Genomic DNA, 11199 nt, shown 5'->3' on the forward strand with positions numbered 1-11199 from the left:
TGGGGATGCATTATAAGTGCATTAAGACCGTGGAACAGACGGCATATTGTTTATTTATTTACCTAATTGGATCAAATTATGCTTCAATGTATTCAGAGGAACCAAAACCAACTGTGATTTGTTCTGACTCTTCTGGGCCCAACACTGGCTGCAGATGACCCACTTGCCGGAGCTTCAAATGAATTAGATTAAAACATATACCATTGCATAGGCTTCAGCTGCATGCATGGCGTGTGTGTGTGAAGATCAAATGTTTACTGGTAACTGTGTCTGAATGTGTGAGGTTTGCCAGAGCTGCTGGTCATGTTTTCAGCATGCAATGCTAAGCATGGAGGGCGGGTGGGTGGGGATGTCCACAGGGGCAAGTGTCACAGAGAGAGGGAAAGAGATACAGAGACACAGTGAGAGGATGGGTGAGAGAGAGTCTGAGACCCAGGTGTGCAGACCCACTAGGGATGTTTGAAAAATGAGGAGGAAGGGGGGTGTAGCAGTAGATGACATGCTGGTTGAATCTGGCAGAGATCCTCAAGATTTAGGAGGCATGTTGGCACATCAGTGGCAGAGATGCAAGAATTCCTTGCCACCAGCGCCCCGGTCCCTCCAATATGTCTGATTTGCTGCATTGTGTCCACCCCAGCTCAGAGATCTCTCTATTTAGGAGGCATTAGTGGAGTTAATGTGGGAGAAATGAGCCTGATGACCACCAAGTCCAACTTGGCACAAAGACACCCATCGGGCTGAGGGAACAGGGACCTGGAGGCTGAGAAATAGCTGATAGAAGCTGATCATGTCCTTGGGTCTGGATCACCCCTACATTGCCTGCAAAGCCACAACTATGGCAGTGTTTGGGAGGTTGCGGGGTCATCCCTGGGGTTAACGCTAGTGTAGCAGCTGTAGTTAGGGAGCCGTGATGTTGCACATTCATTAATGTGTCTCTTATCCCTTATGGGAAAGAGGGAATGATAAACTGGCAGTACCTTGAACCACGGTGGTGTGATTGTGTCAGCATGTGTATTTGTGTTGAGGGACACTGAGCTTCACTGCTAGCCAAATTGGTGCCCTATTCTACCTCAGCTGGACGGTGGAGGGAGGGAGAGATGCGAGCGCTGTGGCGATGGGAGCCTGGTGCATCCCAACAAGTCCAAAACAACCTTCAGGTCACCTTGCCAAAATAAATGCTAAATGTCAACGGCGTGGCTTTAGCCAGCACTGGGCTCAAGGCGGCTCCAATCAAGGAGAGTTTGATCTGAAATTGAAATGCCAGAGAAGAGCTTGTTTGGAATTATGATGTTTTAGAATGACTTTGCATCCGGTTTGTATGTGGATTAGCCTTAAGTAAGGACCACCTGCTGTGCTTTTACAGGCTAAACGCATGCAGTCAGATTCTAAATTAAAGCCCTCTCCCTTTAAGATCTCAAATTCTCCATCACTCGTTTCCTCCATGTTCAAATGACACATAAGAGCCTTTCAAAGTCATCAAGCCACACCTCCCTATACCGTTGTCATTCCCTCACCCCTTCCTTCTTCCCTTTTTTTACTGTCAGACGTGTGAGGTGATGACCTGCACTTCACTTGTCTTTCTGGAAGAAGTGCAAACTTCTGCTGGCACAAATATGAAATACAGCTCAGATGCACACACACACATATACGCACATATACACACGGACCCTCCCACCCCCATCAGACTCCCGGACCCCATCTGCACTCTCCTCTCTCCAGTCCCCTAATTGCATATGCACAAATGCAAATGCCTATTAATTAATTACTTGACTAATTAGTGCAGTGGTATTTTAGGGCGATAAATCAAGTAGAGATGGGGCCGAGGACGGCGGGGCAGGAGGAGGGCTGCACGGAGCATCGACAATGAACCCACACCAGAGGGAGTAATCCTAATGTACAAGGCTTGTGCACGCGTGTGTGCTGTGAAGAGAATGTGCACAGCAGAGATCCTGAAGTAAAGCACCGTTTAAAGATGCTGAAGAGACCAAAGAGGTGACTGAGGGAGGTGAGTACTTTCAGTCTGGAAGAGGAGGTGAGAAAGGTAGCCAGAGAGAGGGGAGGCGGGGGGAGAGAAGAAATTGAGGTAGGTTGAGAGATGACCTCTGCTCTGCCAACTGTGCTGTTTCCTGGCACGCGGCCAAGCTCGGATGCTCGTTGCACCTATTTTCATAAAGGAGAAGGGCTCAGCTACATACTAGGACTGCTACTGATCCATATTTATGCTCACATTGTAAACCTTGTACAATAGTTCAATGAGCATAACAGTTGGCATCATTTACGCAGCGATACTGATGTGATAATTGTGGCATCTGTGATTGGGAGGTGAATAATTCTGGCAGCCATGATAAGCTGTGTATCCGTCTATGTATGTGTGTGTGTGTGTGTGTGTGCCTGTAGGTGTGCCAGGCCCCCACCATAGGTACCCATGGAGATCTCCGGACTGAAATATTCATTCTTGTTTGCTCGCCCAGACAGTGTGGTCCTAATTGCAGCATCAGAAAGCTCCACCTCTTCCTCTCGTCTGGCTTGGCTGCAGCAGAGATAAACCTCATCTGGGAGCAGGATGTCTCTGTAAGTACGTGTGTGTGTGTGTGTGTGTATTTGTACACCCGTCCTCTTTTCTGGGGTTTTTAGGTGGGTGCTTGGCTTGCTCTTCCTTCGCTTACTCGCTCATTTACAAATGTTGCACACAAAGCCCCCTTTTCGAGGAGCGCTTCTCATCACAAGTCTGTCAAATTCATTCATTTGATTTGCTGCATGTCACATTTTCCCCTTGCATTTCAGCTTGTCTTCATGCCTCATTCCTTCTGCCTGTGATGGAGTTGGGTCGACTATTGATCTTTCTGTCAACATGTCTGTCTGTCGATCTGTCTGTCCACAGGGCGAATATGAGGCTCTGGAGTTTTTCATCAGTTCCCGTGCCAACCCTACCCATGCCTGGCCAAGCTGAACCATCTTGTGGGATTTTTGGCTTTTAATTATAGTAAGAGAGGATTAATTATGGCAGTGGAAACAAGGGGCCATGCATTATTGATGCTATGAGTGAAGGGCTGGAGGGGGTAGAGGGTGCTAATTAAATCACTGCCCTACTGCCATGTCCTCCTCTGTCTCTGCCTTCACCATGTCTTCCACCTGCTACATCTACAGCACCCCACCCTACTTTGCTCCTGACATCCAGGCACACGTGTATCGTTGCTCTCACGTATCTATCAGTCACATCACCCTCTATTATCCTTGAGGAAACCAAGTCAAAGTTTAAACACTGAGTTTCTCTCATTGTTGCCTCATGTCCGTTCAGCTTGTCCTTCACCCTCATAGTCCTGTCTTAGAATTTTTTCCTCTCTGTTTTCACTGTATCTTGATTAGACTGCCGCATCCTATTAAGAGTGATTTATTCAACTGTTTAATACCCCTCAGTGGCAACACGTTTTTAAATTTGCTTTCATCCTAAACGATCACCTCAGTTTCAGTTTCAACCCCCACTAGGAAAGTTATTTCTAGTCAACAAGGGATGAGCCTGCTTAAGAGCCAAATGTAGCAAAAGGGTGCCATCTACTGGAATTTTTTTAAAATTGCATCCTTTATTATTTAATGGTGCTGAGTTGAGCTTTGAGTACAATCTGTATTTACCCATCACTTATCACAAATTGAAGTGGAATTTGCAATAAGTGAAGTGTAAATACTGTCAGGCTTTTTTCTTTGGAATTTATTTTAGTGCTTATTTCATACTAGAGATTATGAGTTTAATATATTAAAAATATAACACTGTAATATAATTTGTTGATATAAAAAGCAACCTAATTTCTGGCAGGTGTGCTTTCCACAAGTGAAAGTGATATGCAGGGTGTTGCACAAATTAATCTACAAAATTACTTTATGTGAAAGTCCACCAAAAAAACTACAGGACATATATGTATGTCCTGTAGTGTGATGCAAAATATATACATATATATGTATATATTTTGCATCTATACTATCTAGATTTTATTGTCTAGATTTCCTGAGAATGTATAGTTGAAAGTATGAAACTCTACTGTCCTTCTGTTTGTGAACTGTGACCTCAGTGGTGTTCTAGCATGGTCTGTTGCTGGTCTTTACACACTAGTCTGGGAACCATATTTTACTTTTCAAGCAGCCTATCACACTGAAGTTAAATTTTAAGAACAATTTGCATTGACTTCTTTATTGTTTCAGACGGTTTTGTGTCCCCTGATGTGTTGTTGTATATTGTTTTGTTCCTGAATTAATGTTTTTTTCTTTGCATCCTGTGTCCTTCACTGATTCTCTTGCAGGTTTATTTGTGCGATCTTGTCCTAACAAACTCCAGGGGGGTAATTCCTTTTATGCCTGTCTGATTTCTGCCATATTTCCATGCACAGCACTCAGTGTACCACTTCAGATGATGGCTTCCACAGATGGCACCCAGTGGTTGAAGGAACCTGATTCAATCAGACAACCTGGTTTGGCGTCAAACATCCACCCTGCTGAAATGGTGAGAAAAATCTGAAAACAATCCAAGTTCTGCACAAAAATAACCCATAACCCCCCCCCCCCCCCTTCCACTAGCGCTAATATCTAATCAGCCAATGAGATCGCAGCAATTCAGTGCTTTAGACATGGTCAGGATGAAGTGCTTAAGTTCACACCAAATATCAGAATGTGGGCAAAAACTAATTTAAGTGACTTTGAGTGTTTTTTTGGGTCAAAGTATTTTGGAAACTGCTAATCTCCTGGGATTGTCCTGCACAACCATCTCTAGGCTTTACAGTCAAGAAAAAAGATAATATCCAGTAGCTGGCAGTTCTTTGGTGAAAATGCCTTTGATGTCTGAGGACAGATGAGAATGACCAGACTTAATCAAGCTGATTGTAAAGCATCGATCAGAGAGCATCCCTGAATGCACCACACATCAAACCTAGAAGTAGACGCACACACCAGATCCCACTTCTGTCAGCTAAGAACACAAAAGAGGGTCCAATTCATATAGGTTCACCAAAATTGGACAATAGAAGACTTGAAAAATATTGCCTTCATTTCTGCTGTGACATTTGAGTGGTCGGGTCAGAATTTTTGTCAGAATCATGTAAACATGAGGCAAAATCTATGAGCAATGTTTTCAAAGAATTAAGGTAATTCTGAAGGCACAAGGGGATAGAGCCAAGTACCAGAAAGGTGTACCTAATAAAGTGACCAAGGAGTGTATGCATATATACATTAAAACAAATGAAAAGAAGTAAAGCCTTCAAGACAAAAGTCGTTTAAGAACTTGTAATTACACTAGTAGAACAGTAGATGGTACACAAGCATCTTTAGTCAACACAATGCAACATAATGTCACCACAGTTGGTGCTGATACTGCTGGGAAGGGCAGCTTTCCCAGGTGTATCTGACTGTGGTTTTTTATATGAACAGAGCGTGTTTATTGTGCGATGGTATGTTATATAACTGGATGAGTGAGGAGTCAAGTGAGGTGCTGACTGATACACAGTATCTCTCTGTGCCCCTCAACTGAGATGCCACCTGCTATTATGTTATAAAGCCTCTCTGTCATCCAGACTAATGGAATACTTCACCTTTCACAGTGATTTTTCTCCCTGAAATCCCCTGTGAATGTGCGGGTTTATTACTACTACAGGACCCGGCAGGTAGAGAGAATTATGCTAGCCTCAAAGAGACGGGTTAATCTGTTATATTGTTGCTTTTTTTACCAACAGTTACACAGTTCCTTGTTCCCTTTTGTTTTTGACACGACTTTATTGAGATAACCAGAATGCATTTTGTGCTTTGGGGGTTGGGGTATCTTCTGCAGGGGGTCTAATGCACCTGTGAATTAGTTTCATAACAGGAAGGCTTTTGTCAGATGGCACAAGATGCTCTGTTTAGGAGCAGATAGAATTGCAGACCTTTTATCTGGCTTGGAGTGTCTCCACTCTGAGTGCTTGTGTGCGTGAGTTTACAGTACACATGCCACACATTTTGTACAGGTTGTCCCTGCTGGCTGCTGGAGTTATTATAAAGCTCGCTGTTCTAAAGCAGCTAGTAAGATCTATCTTCAGAAGGTTTTTCCTGTGGTTTTGCCAAAACAGTGATTTAATGACAAGGCGGAAGCTAAACGAATAAACACTGTGAAGTGCAATAAAAATAGAGCTAGAGACATGCGAGTCTGCATATCGATGAGTTTAGACAGTGTCTGTAAATACACGCGGCAGCATCACGAGTAGAGCAAGTGACATATCTGATTTAATTAGAGCTACAAATAAATACTGACTTCCCCGGAGATATTCACTACAGGTAGGCTGGCGCTAGTGTAACAGTGAACAAATTAAAAAATTAGATAGCTTAGTATCAGAACATTAAAACATTTTTTTTCCCCTTTGAAGTAGTTTTATTTGTTTATCCCTTCATGCACAAATGAGTTCTGTAGAATATCTGTTTGCTTTCCAATTAGAGCAATTTGTTCTACTTGTCAGCGTGTCGGCAATGTGGAATAATGTCGTTAATATGACAGGCGGTCGGGGGATTTTACAATGCCTGGCTGCTCTGATTTGAAAGCTTACCTGACAATTTGTCTCTGTAGTAATCCATACAACCAAAGAGGGAGGATGCTCCTGATTAGCATGTAATGTTTGAATACATTTTCTCTGTATAATGCACTGAAAGAGTCAGCCTTGCGTATTCTACAGAACCAAACGGTTTCATCTTTTAACACGATTTCAGCTGCTTTCGTGGAACTGTACACAATGAGCTGGCAGAACAGAGCAGCAGCCAGTAACAGCAACATTAAATACTGTTAGATTTTCCTAGAAATAGAAGGAGTCGACTGAATTTAGAAAAATAAAATCTGATTTACTAGTGCCCTAAATCTGATTTAGTGGTGCTCTAATGTAATTTAGCTGGTATGTGCTTTGCATCATGTGCAGCATAATGATGGTGAATCTTCAGTGAAATATGAAATCATTTAGTTAGAGTGTTTAAAATGTGCTTTTATTATGAAGTATGAATTTTAAAGTGTTATTTTAAGTATCAATAACAGCACACTCTTTTCTGACCAATTTTAATGATCATTTATTTTAAATCTCTTCTTTTTTTATCGTATTTTACTTGATTTATAAACACTTTCTTTTTATTTGCTGCTCCTTTCTTCTCTAAATCCTGTCTTATTTTGCCCGAGAATTGTGATTGCTTTTCGAAGAACTACAGCGTTATCTGTAATTGAAGTTTCAGATCCCAGATGATCATCCTGTTTATGTTTACTGTGCCAGCATCACACTTGCTCATTCAGTCTGTGTGTTTTCTTTTTCTCTGTTTTTATTTATTCACTTTTACAAAAAACCCTCCAAGAACCAGAAATTCATTTTTTTCCACTGTGGAGAACACGAGTGTGAGATCTCTACATCAAGCACCATTTATGCAATCTATATGACGTCTACTGTATTGTCAGTGGATATCCTGGGTTTTCTGATTTGTGGAATTTGGACTAACAGAGCACTTTCTTTTCAAAATGACAGAAACTGCAACTTTCATATTTTATGGCCAGAAGGGAGGTTTGGTGATCAATTTTCATTCAGATATTATGATGCTACAAATCAAATTTTCTGCAATTTGATAGTTTTAACTTAGGATTTCAGAAATGTATAGGAATTTTTACTCCTTCCAAAACAAAAAACTCACATTTTGAACTTATGTCCATACTTCAGGTAAAACAGGACTGTGAGACAGAAAGGATTTTATTCAAAACTGAGGAAGGAGAGTCAGACCTAGAGCTGTCAGGAGGTGGTGAGGTGGAGAAAGTCATTATAGCAGGAAGGACATGGTTAGTTTAGAGGTGGTATGTATAGAAGAATTGTGTAATGTAAGGTTCTGATGCTTTTAAGCATTAGGATTTCTAAAAGGGAAAAAACATTTTTTTTTTAAATTCACAGTCATGCACATCATCTATCCTACTGAATATCCTGTTAATTTATATAATAAATAAACTATATGATAAAAGGGCATTAAACTATACCCCTACTGAAACTGGGTTGTTTTTCATGATGAAACCTGAAAACAGGATACCGCTGCCCACAACCACCAAGACAGGTGGTTGTGGGCAGCTGATCTGATTACATCAAAAAGAAAATAGGTAACCAGGTTTTAGAAAAAAAAAGTCAGGTTGCACGAACCAGAGAATGGTGCTCATCTAAAGGTAGCATTAAAACGTAAAACACTGAAAACATTGTTCAGCACATCTGTGTCCATGCATGACTCCACGACTGAGTTTATACAGATTCTTCAGTATTAGGCAGCCCATCAAAGCCATAAATTATCTTGATGTCTCTGATGAGGGGGAAAGAATAAAGTTCTCTGGAAGGTGAGACCTCTCTTAAACAGAGAGGCTGCCTGAATCTGCCCAAACGAATTCCTGTGACATGTTTCTAACAACCACAATGCTAAAATTATTTAAAAAAAAAAATCTAAATATCAAAACAATTCTTTCTTAGATGAAAACAATGTTGAAGACAAACATACATATCAGCTTTGGTGCTTTTTGGTGCATTTTATTAGCTTTATCTACTGACTATGACATAGCGCAGTTGCAGATTTCCATCTTAGCCAAGCAGGTCTCTTCAGCTACTAGTGCTAGCAGAGCTTTAAGTTCTTTCTGGGTTTGTCACTTATCTTAAAATGGGTTTAAAATTTTTTGACAAAAAGATGAGCTAAGTCCTGTTTGCACTTGTCGACACTCATGATAAACAGATCCTTATTCCGAGTCACCTTGGCAGATTTGTGAAGTGGGCACCATGCTGGAATTTGCATCTGATTACAGCATTGATATAGTTTCCTCTCTCAAACCTGCCTCCCAACAGAACCCTGATTTAAAAATAGGCCACAAAATGGTCTGCACTGATATGTATTTATATTCAAATACCTAAGGAATATATTTAGTTTAGTCCAGATCCCGAATGCACCATCAGTATGAGAAGAGGGAAATGAGTGGTTTATTGAGTGATGCATGAACTCCATATTTTGATACTTTGATATGTTTGTAGTATAAGCAAAAAAGGAGAATGACCTTAAACTTGTCACTTGTATTTTCTGTCTGTGTGATTAGGTTCAAATGATAAATAAGGCGTTAAATTACAGTGTTAGGTGTAGGTGCCGGTACCACTTCATTATGCTTGGGGGAAGCTTTTAGTTTGACTATAAGCTGCTTGTAGTTTGAGAAAACAAAGCTGGAAACAAATTCCTTACATATGCTGTCCCAAAGGAATAGTGTGAAAAGCAGATGTGATGTTTTTCCTTTTTTTTCCTTTCTTTACTAGCTTTAGCTTGATGGTATTTTTAGCTGTATGCAGCAGGGGCAGTTCCCCTTTCTTTTTAAATTGAGCAAAATTGCTCAGAACTATAAACAGTGTGGGAAATTAGTCTTACAAAACAACAGCAAACAAACAGACAAACAAACAAACAAACCACTGAACGTGATCATCAGCCTCAAGTGTAGCTTACAACACAGGCTCACGACTCTTTGGATTATTGAAGTAAAAGTCATAATCCTCCTTAGGTAATGGTGAAGAATTTTTAGTGGAGAAGTTAGTTAGAAGCTGCAAATTAAAACCTGAGTTCAGTAAATTACATGGATATTTGTTTGAAGTAAGATGCACCATTGGTCACGTCCATGCTGTCGTCCAGTGCAAGTGGGCATTGAAAGATTATCAGGACTCTTACACTAGAAGTAGGGGGACATATTTCAAGAGGGGCTTGTGCTATCTCATGCCCCATCGTTGACAGACATTTGGTACTCAGTTACAGTAGCTGGACTTCTTTAAAAGTTTTGCCTCTTTTACCTATCTTTTAACTCTTTTTAGCAGTGTAGCAGGAGAAAAAGGAGGATGTAAATGAAGTGAAACAAAACATTTAAAACGACTTCACTTGTAGGTTTTCAGGCACTGCTCTGCACAAAAGAGAGGCCTCTTTGTCTTGCTGTTACTAATGGTACTGATCTGACAGAAGCTAATTAGAGCTTTCCCGTAATGGTAATATTATAGTTCTGAGGAAGGCCTGCAAACCATTCCTTCACATTTGTACAGAGACCAAGTTGAGTCCCAAATCTGTGTCTTATTTGCAATGATGAGAACAAAGGCACTGAAGTGCACCTATATTTATTACATTTGGTCAAATGTGCCTTCAAGCTCTATTAAACCTTCCTGATTCATAAAGTATGCTTCATGTCACTCTGCCATGGGGCTATCTTTTAAGTATAAAGGAAAATCTCTGTTTGATCATTGCCTCATCGTCGATTTGAATTACTCAATCTCTGGATTCATTAAAAGTTGGAATCTGTACTTTGTAGTAAACTAGACTTTTACACAGACCCTTTTACACAGTCTTTATAAAAAATAAAAAAAAATTGTGCAATCCCCCCTGAACACACTACAAGTTACGCAACCACTCTGGAACAAAATCAAATAGCAGTGCATTACTGAAATTTCTTTAGAAGCACTCAGCAACATCTGAGACAATCTGTATGTACTCTATTTTTTCATAAACCTCAAATCGCGACCTTTTGGGGCTTCATGTAGCAGATGAAGATAATAATGCACTAATGAGTTGCATCTTGCAGGCATGTGGAGGTGGTGCTTTGCTTTGAACAGACGTGGCTTTGTAGCAGGGTCCAACACTCAGGCAAACTCTTGAAAATACAATATGCATTCTGGCAAGCTCATTTTGTTCTTACCAGCAGGATAAACACTCAGTTGACTCTTTTTCTTTCAGACTCTGTAGATGCAGTCCCCAAGTGCCATATATACCTTGACCTTCTTTGTTATGGCCACAAAGTCCCTCCAGCCCCTTGTGCACTTCCTATTCCTCCTCCACTATCACCAACACTATAGCTGACTCCTTCATTCCAGCCTATGCCAAAGCCCAACTCTGTCCTGAGGCCAAATCCACTCCTCTCCACTGTCCAAATCCCTCTGCCATGTGAGTGAAATAACAGCAAGGCCCTGAAAATAACACTGACGCTGTCCTCTTTTCCCTGTATGTCACCACAATGTCTTCCCCCTCTCTCGTTCTCGCTTGCATCTTCTCCATGTTTGTCATCTAAAGATCACTATGTCCTATTCACTCTAAATCATACAAGCCAAGGTTGTGATAAGTTTTATCTTATTTGGCATACATTTACTTGTTTTTTTCACTGAGATCCAATCAAGCTTTTGACAG

The 11199-nt window shown here is 40.9% G+C and overlaps 1 protein-coding gene across 1 annotated transcript in view; it reads left to right on the forward strand.

The window, feature by feature from the left end:
• cdk12 (cyclin dependent kinase 12) overlaps nt 1–2970 on the forward strand; it is a 49798-nt gene extending 46828 nt beyond the window's left edge. The window contains exons 16-17 of the transcript XR_015718998.1: nt 2472–2571; nt 2882–2970. The gene's annotated coding sequence lies outside the window, so the exon portion shown is untranslated. The remainder of the gene's footprint in view (nt 1–2471; nt 2572–2881) is intronic.
• Nucleotides 2971–11199: the final 8229 nt, after the last annotated feature.

This window comes from Neolamprologus brichardi, chromosome 4 (genome assembly GCF_056152115.1).
Source record: "Neolamprologus brichardi isolate AB-2024 chromosome 4, ASM5615211v1, whole genome shotgun sequence".
Taxonomy (NCBI): Eukaryota; Metazoa; Chordata; class Actinopteri; order Cichliformes; family Cichlidae; genus Neolamprologus; species Neolamprologus brichardi.